The following is a 17,908-nucleotide window of genomic DNA, read 5'->3' as shown; positions in this document are numbered from 1 at the left end:
GAGGATTGGGCTGCTCACGTGGGAGCGCGGTTACACGTGACGGGCGCGCGCAGACAGTTGCTCGCGCAAGTGCTTCCCCTCGCTCTTGTCTCTGCCAGCGCTGCAATTGCCGCAGTGCTGTCATGGCTGATTCCGATCCTCGGGAGCGGCGGACCCTGGTTGTTAATGGCTGAGAAGAACGCCAGTCCTCTACCCCCCCTCGGCTTTTTTGGGGGGAGTGTAAAAAGGAGAAGGAAGAAAGATCTTTTACTGGTGCTACAGCCGAGGTCCTAACACTTAAAGAAATGGAGCAGTTGAAATGCAAATACCCATAAAACAACGGGAATCTAATCTAAACTGGATGTTTTCTAAGGAAATGTGACAAGCTAGTGGGTTCAATCAGCAGAATTACTCATTCAAATCTATTTTGGAGATGTAAGTGAATCCTAAATTTATAATAACCCAGCATTGGGGTTATTAAGCCAAGTTTAATAGATTTTTGTACTGACAACTTCATAGAGTTTGCACTGCCTTTCTGATAAGTTTGTTTGGGCCTAGGCCCAGGGGCAGCCTACCCTAGCCTGGCACCCTTCTAATGTTTTGCATTACGATTTCCATTGACCTCTGCCAACATGGCCAATTATCAGGTAGTAGAATTGTAGTCCAAACATCTGGAGGGCACAAAATTGTGGAAGATTGCCCTTTGTTAAAAGCTCTAATTCAATAATGTAAGAAACAGTGCTGGGAGGTACAGCACAGATGCCTGGAAAGAACAGGTGGTTGTTTTTTCACTCCCTTTGACAATTATTTAGCTTAGAGAAAAAGAAGAGGCAAAATGTACAAAATATGCATTGATTAAGATTTTTTTAAATCTCTCTTATGCTAGAACCTAAAGCGGTTATCCCATGAGGCTAATTGGGAGATTCAGGACAGAAAAGCAAGTGCTTCTTTATACAGTGTGTATAGTTGAATAGTGTATAGTGTGTAGTTGAATGATAAAATTCACTTCTACAGGTTGTAGCTAAGGCCACTGATTTGGAGGAAATAAATCCAATTTCCTTGCTAAAAGGGATTTGGATTGATTTATGGAGGAGAAGGCCATTAATAGCCACTAGTTCTGTTGACTATATGATGCTTCATGTATCAGAAGCAGTTTGCATATATGCAAGAGGGACTGGGGAACATGGGTGAGAGATTGTTGCTGCAGCTGTCGTACTGTGGCGTTTTGGTTAGTCACCATGTGAACAGAATGCTGGACTAGATGGACCCTTGGTTTGATCTAACACAGCAGTTGTGTTGCAGATAAACAAGAGAGCTCACTTGGACATAGCTCCTCAAATCCTCTCTGCCCATTCCTTAGCCCTGCTGAATATATTTTCAAATGAGTAAAATAACATGTTTTTAAAATGTTGAAAGTTCACACTTGAATTTTGCATGTAAATATGTTGTATGTGAATAACAGTTTATGAGAAGAGGAACCTGCCTCCTGTTACATAATCATATGAAGCGAGAGCTGCTGCATTAGAGCATGTGCAGTGTACTTGTGATGGTCAGTCTTATGAAACTGAGTACATCAGATTGGGACTCATACCAAATGGTAAACCAAACTGTTCCCATAACTGGCAGTTAGCTATCCTGCCCTGATTTTAATGCTGCTGCATGAGATAGGGGCTTCTTAGTTGTAGCACCTTATTTATGGAATGATTTTTTGAAGGAGATTACTTGGCACCTGCATTGATATCATTTCGGCACCAGGAAAAGGCTGTTCCTTACAATCATTTTGGGGACCCAGTTCTAGGCATTTATGGCTGTTTTATTTATTCCTTTGCTGTTTGTTGTATTGTATTGTATTATTTTAAATATTTGCATTGTGTTTTATATTTTTAATAATTTCTATGGCATTTTTGTCTTTTAACTATAATCTCCCCAGATAACAGTAATTATTCTGCACATTAGAAACATAGCAATTAAATAAGGACAGGCTATCTTGCTTGGAGAAGGATCTTATGGAGTAATGTGTTAGAGATGTTTAGATACATAGATTTTCTAACTCTGAAGTACATAGTTTCGAGATCCCTTTCAGCCCAACAGTTCTGTGTAACACCCTTCATAAAGTTAGTAAATGTTGTGCAGATTCCAGAGAGCAGAATAAGAAAATAAAAGTTTTTGTTGGTGTTTCATATTAAATGTATTCTTTCAAATGAGCAAAATTATTCACTAAATGAGTTCTTTTTTTCTTTTTAAGAACCTGTTGGATGTCATTTGAACCTGTTGGATGCCTTCTTTTGCATGTGCCAACTATTAGGGTAGGGGTATATTATACAGGAGGACAGGGAACTTTCATATCATCAGTGTTGTTAGGGTTACTTGAGCCTGTTTCTTAATGCCTTCTGCTACACCACTTGACTTCCATCAATACAATCATGCAACTATATACAAGCTGTATATTATACAACAAGCCAATTAATATTCGGTAATGACATCTTGAGCAAATCAACTCATAGGGGTCGATATAGCCAATAAAACACTATACAATGTGCTCAAAATAATATGTCAGACATGATGTCCACATTCTGCAGAATAAATATGCAGTCAAAATAAATGTTTTGAAAGAATCAACAAATATAAACTGAAAAAGCCTGAAATTTTAAAAGTGACAATTTTGGCTTAGCCATCCATTAAAATATATTTTCTTTTTTAAATAAGTAGTTTCTTAATGCTTAATGCAAAGATATCATATGACAGTTTAGTAGAAATTGTCATTACAATGTCAGAGACCTGTGTGTTGAAAGAGAATTGTGTTACATGCTATAATAGCCTTATCAATCTTGCAAAGAAATATTTCTGTTGTAATTTCACCTGGTAATCACACCCCAGTGATGTAGACTGACATAGGTATATGCCAAAAATATAATGAAATATAGACTAATTTTCCTGGAAGCAATATAGCATTGCTTTAAAAAGAAACCCAGCAACTTTTCATTATTTTAATAACATTTTTAGTAAAACTATTTAGCTGTACATTCCAAATATTTTCAGAACAGAAATCAATATTGGATAGTTCATATAATGACATAATTACCTTGGAATTTAGAGACACTGTTAAGTAGGCTTCAGTTGCAGGAAGTCTTTTTCATGTTCTATCTTGCTATGTTCTTGATAAGTTATCCAGATTGCCTATAGCTGAAAGTAAGCTCTTCGTTTCATAACACTGTATCTTCAGAGGACTTTACAGAACAGATACCACATCTCTGTATCTACCCTTAATGTCGAACATTTTTATTTGGCAATCCTATCTCCAAATCTGATTCTGGCACATAAAGCTGGTAGATCTGTGTAGCTGCAACTGGCATGATGAAATGGCATGTGCTGAGGTAGCTACAGTGAGGAGGCAAGTGAGGAAGGTTGTCCTGCATATCATCCATTCTTGTTATCCTGTCTGAAGCACGTAAGAGTTGCTCCCTTTTAGCTGGCTCTGGACTGACTGAAGTACTTGGTGTGCCTCCTAGACTATGTCTGCATTTTCATTTTGTTGTTGCATGCTCTGAATATCCAGATAAGATGGGCTTCAAACTCAAGTGTGAGATGACTTTTGCATTCCTACGTTGGCACTTTCTCCACTCAGTTCCACAGCTTGCCCGATACCACAACATTGTGTGTGTAGTAGAGGCTCTGGTGCTCTGCTGGTGATAACAAAACAGTGCTGCTTCTTGCTGATGTGCTGACCTGGGTGTCTGAACTGGTTTTTAATGCAGAGTAATCTGGCAAGCTGTGATGCTACTTTAATGCCCTGATATTTGAATCCTGTCATTATTTTATGGGATCCAGTGTGTCATTCTGTGATTTTCTAAATATTTACTGACAGGCCTTCATATGATGATGTACTGGATTGCTCTGTTGACTTGTTTTCAGTTTGGTTTTTAAATTATTTTACAGCCTTTTTGTAACAACTAAAGTACTGCAGATGAAAATAAATCAATATGTTTACTGAGTGCCAGTGTGTGCTGGTTAGTGTGTTGGACTGGCACTCAGGAGATTAAGGTTCCATTTCCCACTTGGCCATGAGGCTCACTGCTGACTCTCAGCCTAACCTACCTCACAGAGCTGTTGTTATGAAGACAGAATGGAGAGGAAGATGATTATTTAAGCTGTCCTTGGTTCCTCACCAGAGGGAAAAAGATGGGATGTAAATGCAATGTAATAAATGTCTATCTAGCCAACCATCTATACATAGATATTTTCATAAGTAATTCAGAATATTTCATCAATTGCATTTTAAATTAGCAACAGCTTTTGTAACTAAGTAGTATAGTAACTAAATAGACCAACTACAAATCATTCAGGATATTCATGGCTCAAAATTTGCCTCTGCTATTACGTGACCTTTGAAAAGCTTCCCTCACCTGAACCTCAACATATGCAAATAGTATTGACTGGTGTTACTGTAAGAATTATGACAAGCGTTTCACTATGAGGCATATTGCATATTACTGTTAAAATTATGCAAAATTTTATTTATTTATTATATTTATAGCCTGGCCTTTTTCCTTTTGAAGGAACTCAACATGGCTTACACAAATCTCTTCCTCCTCTCAGTCTTAACTTCTCAGCAACAACCCTGTGAGTTAGATTGGGTTGGGAGTCTGTGACTGGCCCAAAGTCCCCCAGTGAGCTGAGTGGGGACTAGAACCCAGATCTCCTGAGTCCCAGTCCCACACTTATAACACTACAAGATGATTATGCCAATAAATACTATTACTGGGGGTTTATGTTTGGGTAAACATCTTTAGGATTTCACAGGTATCTATGAAGCTCATTGGATGATGTTATATGAATAGATATGTTCACGCTAACTTACCTCACAGGCTGGCTATATGAATACAGTATGGGCCCAGGGGAACACTAAATGTTTCGTTTGGAGTTTCTTGAAGGAAGGTAAGATAAAAATTGCCATAAAACTCTTCAAAAGCAAGTCATGCTGTACTTAATGGGGACTGCCAGCTTGGCAAATGTGCACAGAACTGTAGCCTCTGAATATGAATTCTAAGTATTATTTTAGAAAACTTGAAAGAAATATAATTTAATCCTTGCTCTTAGGAAAAAAAATCCAGATGTGCAGATTCTTAATTTTGATCAATTTGTGCTTTTTTGAAAAGTGTAGCCTATTCATATTCAGTACTCAGATTAGCAAACATATGAACTTTCCAAATTACCTATTGGCAGACAACTACTTCCCTTCTTTTATCTCTTGACATTAATCTCCTTGCGCAGTTGGTTTCCCTGCAGCTGTGTATCTTTATTCCAAGTCATTTAAAAGATAAACACATCATTTGAACAGAGGGAAAGCACAATATTTGAAGGCCTTTCATTTTCATTTGCCAGAATTATATTACCTTGCTATTAGCAAAAACATTTAAGTGAAATATTCTTCCATCAAAAGTTTTATTCTCTTTTGTTACTTTTCATCATCTAGCATTGTATTTGTGACAGAAGCATAAACTAAACTTTTATGGAAAAAGAGCAAGAGAATAATGAAGTAATTGTCTGATCCCTTTGTATTTCATTGAGTAATTAAAGGAGCTGCTAATATTACAAAGGTTATTTGATCCAAACCAGCTCCATATATTTTGCCTAGAAGGCTGTCGGAATCTGGTAAAGATGCTGTTCACTCATTAGGGATTGAATCATCTTGCACAGACTACATTTCTTTAAAAAAAAGTGGGGTAGCACTATTGGGAATGCACTGCTGTGTTCCTGAAGTTATGAGCAATGGCTGCTATGCCTGTATAAGAAAGGAAGAATCACCATGTGGACCCTGAATAATGACAACAATAAATCACACTAAAATAAAATTTTGAACTGTACATATGCAAAAGGCAAACACAGTGATTTACGAAAGACCAATATCTGAAAATACAACTGAAACGTTACCCCTTGGAGATCTTAAGGGCACTGATGGTTATAAACATTGAAACAATTGAAACAATATCTTTGTTGATATGATCCAGTTATGGAATATTGTCTCACAAGGACCTACTATTCCCTTATGGGGGTGGGGTGGGGGGAGGAGGGGGAGAGCAAATGCAGAGAAGAGTGTTCCTTGTGGCAGGAGTAAGGAGGTAGGGAGCCCCCTACATCTGCTCCTTTGACCAATGGGTAGGACCAAGCTAGTTTTCTCTGCCTTCCAAATCACCCATGATCCCCCAGAGTATGGTTCCTTTCACCATGGCATTCCTAGGAAAAAAACTGGGCAAAGTTGGCAAGAAAAGTTAATTGTATCAACATGCTTGTTTTTATCATAGAAATAAAAACTTTGAACTTGGGGACTTAGAAGAGCAGTTTAATTCTCTGGTTTGGATGGTCATATCAGCTCTTAAGTTTTTAAAAACTGAGATTATTGTGAATGAGCAGCTGGATAGCCCATGGAACCCCCATTTGTGATTTTATTCATTTTAAGTGGGAACCATGAAATCTGTCTTGCCTCTTTCCTGACAAGCCAGAAAAAAGATCCAACAATTTTTTTTTGGTAGGTTGATATAGGAACCCGCCTCCCCTCCCCATCATGGGGAGTTTCATGCTAATATAGGCTTTCCTTAAAATGTAAATAGTAGATATGAAAAGGCAGTTTTGGAGAGGGTGGTGGTCAGGAGATAAAAGAGTTAAACGTCCCTCCCCCACCCACAAGGATTGACTCTTCTCCTGCTTTTTCCATAATGAAACCTGCACTTTAACTTCATTCATGCAATAAATGTGATGTCTCTCAGTTTGGCCTTAGAGGAACATTTGCTCACTGGCCTTAGCATTAAAATACGTGAGATACAGAATTGAGGAAAGCACAAAAAACAGTTCCCTTAAATACACACACACACATAACATACAATGCAGCACAGAAAACATTTCTTTTGATTGTGCTAGATAACAGGAAGGACATTTTCTGTCTTGATTGTGGGAGTGCTGGGCAGGTTCCTTGCCATCTTGTTTATTTGGAGTGCTGCATTACACTCCTGGGTAATCTTTTGCTCTGACTGATAACTTGAAACAAAACATACACATGTCAAGGAAATATATCATTGAGTTCAGTTCCAGTGACTGAGAAGATATGATAGATCTTGTTCCTTCCCATTTAGGTATACTTGTTTCTTTCCTTAACAGGCGTGGAGGTCAAAGAAATTGCTTCCCAGAATATGTCATCTCTCAGGAAAGGCAGAAAGATAAGATATTTCTTCATTAACAAAAGAAACTTTGGAAAAGTTGGGTATTTTGTTTAGGGCTCAATGAGATAGACATTATTTTGAAGTAATAAGCTGAGCACAGAGGGAAATAAATATGTATCCAGTGTGCTCTGTTTTTCTACAAGGTCTGAAGAAGAAAATGTAATGTTGAGACAAATTATCTTTTGTACTTGATAATTCAGCTTAGTCCACCATGCACAGAAACTTTAATATATGTCTCATTTAATATTTATGGCAAATAGAAACAGTGAGCTATGAAAGTGTACTTGCTGTAACCTTTAAGTGCAAGTTGTTTTGGTCCTAAAAGCCACAACTATTAGTCTGTGTAAGATCTCCTGAGCCACACTGTATCATGCTGCCACAAACTCCACTGAATTAAATGGTGCCTTCCAGGATTAGGTAGTTTGAGTCTTTCATCCAGAGTGTAGTTTCATCAACCAAGTACAGTAGGTTATTGTGTTTCTTAAGGCTGTTCATAAAACTACAGCTTATACTGTAAAGCCATTTAACTTGCAAACTCTGTATCTTTAAATGACTTTGCCCAAGGTAGGACATATATCGGGGGTATCACCTCTGAGAGCAAATCGGTATAGTGTTTTATCATGAGTGTAAAGATTTCCTTAAGGCATAAAGTTAAAAAGAGAGAGAGAGAGATTAGATGAGGGTATTTATTATTACAAAATGCACAGTCAGCTGGGATTGCTGCTAAATGCTCTTACTATCATAATAGCCAATCTTGTGTTAATTCTAGCCTGAAGCTCCTTGACTTTTTATGTGCAGAGATAATGGGGGATAAAAATACAGATTTTTTTTTCTTTTTGGGTTGTACAGGCGATTCTTTCCAACCATGTCAAATAAATTATACAGGCCTGCAAACTAAAAATGGTTTGGGCATTGGAGGAATTCCCAGAAATATGCAAAAGTTATTACCCTTGATAGTTAGAGCATCTTGTATTTGACAGTTGGTGTTAGTACAATGAATATTTCCATTGTAGAGGATTGGCAAATAATATACAATCCCAACTTCATATTTCAACAAAATATGCAGGAGAATTCCTTCCAAACATACTGGTTTTATTCCTTTTAACTTTATATACACTACATTTCATTTGTATATTTTGGCAGATTTAATATACATTACGCATATGCATATACAGGTATTAATTTTGTTATACATTTACTTTAGATGCACAATCATTCCTGATTCAGTTTAGCATTAATATTTTTAATATGCTTTGCCCTTCATTATCAGGATTTTCTAAATTACTTCCAAACTGAACAAAACGCAGCCTTCGATAACAGTTATTTAAGACCTTAACTGTATAATTACACATAACCTTTTAAAGGTGTGAACATTCCTATTAAATTGTAGTAGAACTCTTGAAAAATTAGTGAAAGTGAATGTAGGGCTTACCGGATCAAATCAGCATCCAGATGCTAAACGTTGGAACCTATTTCCAAATAACTGGACATAGCATTGCTGCCATATTCAACAATTATTGGTTTTGCCTCCTAACTAGCTAATGTGTAAATGTTTATGGAAACATGCATTAATTTCAGTAAATCTGAAGGCTAAACTTACTGGTAACCTGATACAGAATTAGAATGACTAACAGACTGAATATTTAAAACATTGCAGTGGGATCTGTTCTAGTACTTCTTATTGGTGATATAACATTTGTTTTCCCAAGTAAGCTGATGCTTGTCAGTTTTACAGCCTATTGAGGTACAAAAAGGCTGTCCAAAGAGCTAACATGACAAAAATATGTTCCATGTCTACCTTGAAAACTTGATGTAAAGCCATGGAAGTCACTAAATATCAACTCCCATGGCATATACAGCTGGAGAGACAGACATATTTTGTACTGGATTGGACCCTAAAGTGATATAAAAAATAGTCTCTCTCTCTCTCTCCTCTTCATTTTCTTTTTATCACTGCAAGTCCATGTAGGCAAAAACAAATCGTTTATTGCAAATCTATTGTTCATCCCTTGCAACAGCATTAGACAGTAGGCCCTTGAGTGTAGTTCATTTCTTGTAGTTCATGAAATAGCTATGATTTTTGTAAAAAAAATGTAAAGCTGTTCTTCCTCCTTTGTTGTCTGTTTGATGTTTAGAGCACTGAATTAAAATCAGAGTGATGTGTAGTCACACTTTCAGTCCCATTAAAAATAGGAAGAGTTCAATACCCATTTATTTCAATGGGACTGAAGCATAAATAATTGGCAAAGTAATTCTAACCCATCCAGACAGCCATCAGAGAGCTGAACTAAATAATCAGCTAGGAGCTATGTGGAGCTGTGCTATAGCTCCATAGCTGTAGTGGAACTATGCATGCTACATTTATTTACTATCCTGAAAATGCATGTGACTACAATTTGGATTGGGATCATAATGCCTTGGGAGAGGTGGGTTTACACTTTCTCCCCATCTGGTACAAAAACAAACAAACAAACGAGTTCCTTGGAATCAATGGTGGCTACCCCCATTTTTCACTCCTCCCCAAAGGGTGTATGTGGAATTTTGGGATGAAAGCAGGTAGTGGAAATAATTGAATTCTCTTCTTTCAAAGTGCCACGGTCCTGCACAATCAAGGCTGCGTGTGTGTGCAGGAGACTAAATAGTAGTAGCATATGCAGCTTTGCTTTGCATGCTTAAACGGACATTATGTTTAGCTCTGAGGAAGGTTAGGATAATGTGGAGGCCCAATGAGGTACTATGGAAAGCTCTGAAGATGTAAAGGTACTGTCAGCGGTATTTTTGTTGGCAGTAGATATCAAAATAGCATATTCTGAGTGTCAAGCAAAGGCAGCTTTTCATCTCCTGGATCCCAAGCCTTCAGTTCCCCTCAAAGCAACCTGTTTCCACTCTTTCATCTGTATCAGCCTGAACTTAACACAGCTATTTTTCCTTTATACTGGTTTAAAGTAAAAGTGTGTGTGTGTGTGTATTTACAGGAGAAAAGATCCATCAAACTAAAAAGCCCAGTGAAACTGTGCACTCCCTGGTGATCCATCCCAGCTTGGATTGCTTTACTCTGCCAGTCTAGATGCAACCGATCGTCTTTTATCAGCAATATTACAGTACAATATTGCTTCTTAGTTCTGTTTCTATTTGTGCCAGAATTAAATGCTTATGTAAAATATTCCTATCCATATCCAAATCAGTGAAACCATTTATTTACAGAATTCTAGAGATCATCAGAAAATGTTAGGACAGTCTAGAGATACTTCACTGAAATTGTGCTTAAGGCCAAAATTCACAGATTTAGGGTGGGGCACATTTATTCATTTATTTAAAGTTTTTATATCCTGTCCTTCACTGGTAGTCTCAGGTGGAGGGGTCCACATGCAGTCACAATGTCCTTAGCACTTTGTAGGCAAAGGGGAAAAGAGCAATTTCACTACTTTGTACTATTGCCTAGCAAATGCTAACGATGTCGAGTTAGAGCTGATTTATGCTAGCATGACAGTAGCTACTGCTAATAAATTTGAAGCTTTATAATTTCTCAGGTTGGAGATCTAGGGTTTTTAAGAGAGCTAAAAAACTAGGGTCAGGTTTCAGTACTTTGCATAATAAATATTTGTTATCTTTTTCAGTCAAACCAGTTTTACAAGTTTTTGAGCAAAAACCTAATTATTAAGTTGACAGTGAAATGAAATATTGCAAAAAATGTATGTCTTTCAAAACCACTGGAATTTCTTTTCACAGGTTGACCATTGGCCATATTCTAGGCTATCTCCACTCAAGCTCAAGAAGAACTAGCAGTTCCTGGAATAATTTGGAACAAGCAGAAACACTTGATTTTGGAATGGGTGAGATCAACACAGCTCTGGGGGGAGGGGTTCTCTAATCTGTCCCAATCTGCAAATGAGCATTTATGTATATTTCCAGGTTGTTTCTGGAACTGTTCGTGTTAACAGAGTCATAGCAACATTATAGGATACCCTCCCACACACCCTACTGTGCTCTATTTGAATGACTGAATTGAGAATACCAAAGCCAGGCTACCACCACAGAGAAGGAAGACCCCATCTCTTGTTACCACCTGCCCCTCACCCAGTGGCAATTCCAGCTTTTGAGGTTCTCTTCTCACCATGGACTCAACCTTTTCAAAACATAAACAATTTACTGGCCCTCTTTTTGTAGCCATGTGCCCTACTTTAACCTAGGGCAGTCCTCTATCTGAAAGGTTGTCAGAGGAGAATCCTATATTTAAAAGCATCATTGGAACGGCTGTCCAAGTTCAGTTTAAAGTTGGAGAATCAAAAGGAAGCAGGGCAGGGGGCTTTGAAGTTGCTCATCAGTATTTACTACCTGGGCAGCAGGTTAAACAGGCACACAGGTCACTTTCCATGAAAGTGTGATGTATTATAGTCATTATTTCTAAATTTGCATGGGTACATATTAGCTGATGGCAGTTCTATGGTAACCACTATCCTTTTTGCCCCCTCTTTTGGTGATATGTAAGTGTTCATTTATTCTCCTTTCATATTAGTTTCTGCCATTTCAGTTCTGTCCCAGTCATTTTGTCCCAATCAAGTCCTTACGTTGAACTAAGCCTTAGTTCATCTTTTACTTATGCTTAGTAATTGGTATGTTTCTAATACATACAGGAACACAGGTTCTTGTGCTGATCCCTGGCTCTTAGAATTATGAATTGGCTATGATTCCACATGTTGGACTTCACATCCAGAAGATTTTGAACCAAGTTTGGGAATGGTTTCATTTCCCTTAGACTGTCTGAGATGGCTTAGGAGGCTTCTATAACTGCAGAACATTCAAACTGTTAGGCTGCTAGGAAGACTGAATGGCTGCTTAATTGCCACTAGTTTGTTATAATGTATTCTATTGAAATGAAACATTTCATTCACATTTGTGCTGAGTAGGACGTTTAACTTAACAATCATCTTGTTGATGATTGCCTAATCAGTGCCATTATAATTTGCTTAGTTAGCTAATTCTGATTTAGATTTGAAACACCACTAGGTCTATTATGACTGATTCCCAGGTTCATTATCTTATGTTAAGGATTCATAAGCAAAATAAATATAAAACAGGGAAAATCGGCAAGAGATTCCTATATTGTTGCTTTTAGGTATTTCCAGATGATTAAAAATAGAACTACCATGCTGCAATAGCATGATCCTTATTCCAACACTTCTACTCAGTATTCTGACCTCATGCCATGGATGGGAGTAGACTTGCTGCTGGAGGAGAAGGCAGACGAGTGTTGTTGCTTTGGTGCTTTGGCCTCCTCCTTCTAAAAGGGCAGGATGAGTGCTCCAGGATTCCTGTACCCCTGCTTTCACGAATTATAACATCCAGTAAAAACTGAGCATATTTAGTGCACATGGCATGCTTGACTTATTGTTGAGAAAGGAAAAATAGGACAATGTGAGGATAGACTAATTATTCTGAAATTAAATATACTTGGTTGATTGGAACAGCAGTCCTCTGCCTTGCAGTGCTGTGTTCTAAGCTCCAGTTGTGATCCCCTAAAATAGAACTCTTTGTCCCAGGACTGAGATATACAGACTTGTTTTTAATGGAAATCCCACAGAGCATCAAGTTGTTATTTCCTTTAACTGATCTATGCTAAATCCAGTAGAAGAAAGGTAAACCCAGAATAACTAGTTTGTCTCCAAAGTTGTTGCACAAGCAGAACTGCCCAGAGAACCTCAGCTATTGAGTGTTATAAAAATGAAATAAATAAATAAACACAATATTGGTCATGCAAGGGAAAAGATCTTCAATTTTTGTACATTCCCCCTGGTTTGATATATATTCTTTGATACGTGTATATATTTTTGACTGTATCTATATATTTCAGAGACCTGTGTCTTGTAAGTGCTTCTTTCACTCTATAAGAATTTCTGCTTATCTGGAGAAAGCCATAATATAAAAGAACACATTTTAATTTACATATTAAAGAAGCAATCTTCTATATGAAAGTAGTAATCTACTACCTGTACTGTTGTGAGAACGTTATAAAAGCAAACAGCTTTTCAGAAAACAAATTAATTTTTGCAACAGAATTATTTGTAGATCTTTTAGTATTCTAGCTTAAACCCAGAAGATGAAATATGGCAGAGGTGGGGGAAGCCCCTATGCTGTTCGTCAGTCATAACCAAAGGAGGAAGTCATTGATTCCAGTTTCTTCACGCTCCTGAATTGATGTATGACCCCAAGCAAGTGAATCCAACCTTCTGTTTAGCTTACATCTTTAAAACAAAGACACTGTTCTTCCCAGGGGTATTGTTAGGGCTGAAGCAGATAATATTTTGAAACAAGTAAGAGTTTTAAAATTTAATATTTAGAATGTGTCAATTGCCAAAGAAAATATAAGAAGAAAACATGCTAGCATGTAATCCAAACTGAGAGGAAATAAATATAATCAAAGAATTTATTAGGCACATCTGCTAAACTGCTCATAGCTAGGCAACCTGTAGCTTAATTGCTCCTTGTACAGCACTGGATTTATGGATAGTCTTCTGGCCCCAGTATTGAAAGTAGGAACCCCTGCCTCGGGCACAGAGTTGTACAAGGAACAGAGGTAGCATAATTCAGCTGTGTCAAATTAATGGTTCTATCATGGGACAAAATAGCATAATGAGGGAAGACTAAGGGCATTAAGGAGAAGTAGACCTTCAGCAGGACATCCCCTCAGCCTTCATCTTACATGCACAGAGAAATAATTTCTCTCTCCTCCACCCCACCCCCACCGCATTCTCAGTGCAAACAGTAGATAGCTTGGGTAAGATATATGACCTGACGGAACTCTGCAATGCTTTTGTAATGTTTCATTCCTTTCATAGTTGAATTGATTGATCAATGGATGATCTAAAACATGATCTGATGGCCCTCTGGTCCGTTCCAACTGTGATTCTATGGCACACTAGAAACTGAATATTTGAGGGAATTATGTGTTTTCTTATTTATTTGTTATTAACTTTCTTCCTGGCTTTCATCCTTTTTCAGGTGGTTTACACTGTCCTTCTTTCCATTTTATCCTCATGAGAACCTGTGAGTTAGGTTGATTGAGGGTCACTGACCGGCCCAGAGTCATCCAGTGAGTTTCATGGCTGAGTGGGGACTAGCATGAGGATCTCCCATTCTAGTCGCAGTGGCTGTTTGGCAGAAATGAAAAAGAAGTTGGTTTCACACAGGATAGCTGGGAACCATCTAAAGAAAGGACTAGAAGGTGGTTCAGGAATATAAATCTGGCCCATGCATTTTAACTTAGTAGTAACTGATAGATAATTATTCCAATGGAGATGCACACAGGGCTGCAGTATATATGTAGCAGGAAGAATCATTTTACATTTTGACCCAAAATACTTTTTGGAAGCAGGTTCTATATCCTTTCCCAACCTTAGTGTCTACAACTAAAAACATACCTGACCCTTGGGTTTCTAAATGAAGCTAAGTGATGAACAACTAAAGTAGCGCTAGTTTGGAATTGCATTTTGAGCATTTGTTTTCATAGACACATAGTTATACTGGTGTGTTTTGTTCCTAATGCCATGAGGGGCGATCAATGAAGTTACCTGAACAGGGAGATAGAGATAATTAATTGGCTGGGAAAAGTGGTGCAACTCATTTGCCGAGTTAACTTTATGGAACAACATGTAAACATAATGTAATCTTTGCATTTTCATGCAAGACTGCATTAAATGGTTGAGAATGAGAGACTCTAGCTCTGCTTAAATGACAACCACCCTTGTTTATACAGGGTGGTGCAGGGAAATGGGAAATTTTGGAACTAGGAGTTTGCGACCCTGGGGCACTGGCAATTGTTTGGTACCAGTGTGGCCTCATTTAGAACCGCTCTCGTAGTTATAATGGAGCAGTGGAGTGGTGCATAACAAGTGTTCACTGTAAAAGCCTTTTATAAGAATGGTGATAGTGTGAATGCTGTGTAAAGTGAATTTTGGTGTCATTACCAGTTAGGACATCATGATCATGTCCCAGCTGTCATGTGATTACAACATGGGTGCATAATTTTGAAGAAACAGTTTCAGCCTTAAAAAAGAAGTCCCCAGGTGGTATTTGAATGACATGCACACCAGAGAATATTGAGGCTGTTTGAGCTGCCATCGTGAGGAGCCTTCACCGCTTCGTTTGACAGCACGCATCATCCCTATATTTGGGGTGACAAAGCACGCAAAGAATACTGCACGAATGGAAGTTCCATCCCTACAAATTGCAGATTGTGCAGGAACTCAAACCCAATGACCAACAGTCAACAGTTTTGTGAACAATTGCTGGCAATCCTCTTGACATATTATGTCAAGCAATACAGAATTTCCACAACAGGCTGTCAGAATGTGTATGGAGAAATGAACGACACCTTCATGATGTTATCTTCAAGATGTAATATGAATATTGAATGAATATTGATTACCATCATCAACTGCATATCCTGTACAATACATTTCATCATGTATTTTGTAATGTGTTTATTCATGTATTCAATGTCAATTGAAAATTTCCCATTTCCCTGCACACCCTGTAGCGGTCAGATTCCCTTGGACCTTGTGACTTCTAATTACTGCCAGAAATCCTGTAAAAATGTAGGCCAAATAAGACCCACAGTTTACATTTTGTCTACCAATACTTTGGCTTTGGTCTCTGATGAATCATAAAGATTACAATTTAATAGGAAATACTCCTCTTTTATTTGCCTCTCCTTCAAGCCAATCTACTTAATGAAAATACTTCTACTGATCTCACTGAATTTTTAATAAGCATAAGGTTACATACAACATACAACTAACATGCTTTGTTAGAAAATAAGTCCTATTGCTTGCAGCATTGCCCACTCAGCCATGCTGCCTGGTGAATTCTAAGAAGTGTAGGACTTCTTTTCTTTTTAAACTAAATGTCTTACCAGTGTCTTCCATTTTGTTCTTCAGTAAATTGAATCTCTCTTCTTTTCCCATTTATGCAGTTGTGTTAAGTTCCCATTGGCCATAATAATATTAATATCACAATATATTATATGCCATACCGTATTGGCCAAGAGTTGCACAGATTTGGCTTACCATTAGAGAGAAGTTACAATTATAGTTAGTTAATGCTGCAAAAAATATTGGCTGCTTGGATTTCCTCAAAAGTTCTAAAGAGACTGTCTTAATGCAGAACAGGAGAACCTTTCATAACTTTTAAGCTGTGTCTGTTTCCCTTATACTCACAATGGGTCAAATGATCACCATATAAACAATGTGTACGAATTTTCACATTTTAAGTGAACTGGGCAGCTGTAACAAAAGGTAACACTCTGGAGTATGACGCTCCTGCTCTAGATTCCATCCAGCCATGCCTTTTTGCACTATACAGCGTTCCATTTCCCCTTCACCCCCTCTTTCTGTCCCCCCAATAACAATATTCCATACCACTGTGCATAATTAGCCCTTGCTGAACATTTTTGGGTCCCTCCCTGCCCAACACACATGTGTTGCATTTTTTTCAAGGTTTCTTGTACACCTACAACTCTTAGCCCCCACTGTACTCCAAGCCTGCTGATATGCCATCCTGTGTGTGGGTACTATCATTTAGGTTCCACACTCAGAAATTAGTTTTTTTATTCATATATATATATATATATATATATGAATATTTATAACATAAAATTATGATAAAGTACTTTTTTACAAAGACTGTTAATCTGCTTTCAGTTTCATTGCAGAATTGAGAAATGCGTTCTATGCAAAGAACTTATCCTTCCTCATGTTTCTGCTATATAACCTCTCCTTTTGTTTCTGTCACATAACCTCTAGGCAGCACTGTGCTACATTGGGATAGCACAAATAGTTGTTTCACTTTCCAAAACAGTACTTTTCCCCCTCTTTACAAAGCCCAGGAAAGTGATCATAAGAAACACAGATCTGGAGGATCACACCATTGTTTAAAGAATCTGTAAAGAACCACAAGTAAGAATAAATGGCTTATGTAGAAAAGGTCTACAACTTTAGGCCCAGTTTAATACTGGTATTAATCCATATACTTCTTCAGACATGCCCTTGATGTGTTATTGTATGAACTGGGGAACCTCAGGCTTGGTGTATAAAGATAATGGTTTATGTAAAAAAATGAAAAAAACAGTTCTATTGCAAACCAAGAGAAGAAAAATGCTAGGGTGGGAAATACTTGTAGGCAGTAAACTTGCCATACTATTCAAGGAGATGGAGCTATAGACTTTTCTGTTGCTGACAAATGAGAATGAAAAAATGCAATTTTCTGATTGTTATAGCATTTGCATTACAAATGTAAGAACTAGATTTGGGAAAGAGCTAACAGATTGTCATTGCCTGAAGCACTGAAATGCCAGTGATAGCTTCAAAACAGAATATTTAAATATTCTTTCTTAACCCTTATGATGCCTCCAATAGAACTAGGTCAAATGATAGCTGCGTGGCTGTAAGGCTCTGAACAAATGCACTTTGGACACTCAAACCGATCATTTGAACCAGACATATCAGCTATTTCTGTTTTACAGGCAGATGTGTGTGTTTTCAGCTTCCCCTTACACACATGGATTTGCTTGTTTCCACACTGTACTGCAGGGGTAGGTAAACTTTTTGAGCCATTTTTTTCAATTTGAGAAACTGTCCTGGCAGCACCACAAAACATCACACACAGGAGGTGTAGGAAGGGGTAAATCTCCAGCTCAAAACCCAAGTGCAAGGCAGCAG

At 37.8% G+C, this 17,908-nt stretch overlaps 1 long non-coding RNA gene across 1 annotated transcript; it reads left to right on the top strand.

Annotated features, from left to right (window-relative positions):
• The first annotated feature begins 17 nt into the window (after positions 1–17).
• On the top strand, positions 18–15,873 carry LOC123029491. The gene is made up of 2 exons (XR_006415922.1): positions 18–414; positions 10,923–15,873. It is a non-coding gene; the product is annotated as an uncharacterized LOC123029491 (long non-coding RNA).
• Positions 15,874–17,908: the final 2,035 nt, after the last annotated feature.

Source organism: Varanus komodoensis, unplaced genomic scaffold, assembly GCF_004798865.1.
Source record: "Varanus komodoensis strain SLA01 unplaced genomic scaffold, ASM479886v1 scaffold4, whole genome shotgun sequence".
NCBI lineage: Eukaryota > Metazoa > Chordata > Lepidosauria > Squamata > Varanidae > Varanus > Varanus komodoensis.
The sequence above is the reverse complement of the archived record's forward strand: the minus strand, read 5'-3'. Positions and strand labels throughout refer to the sequence as shown.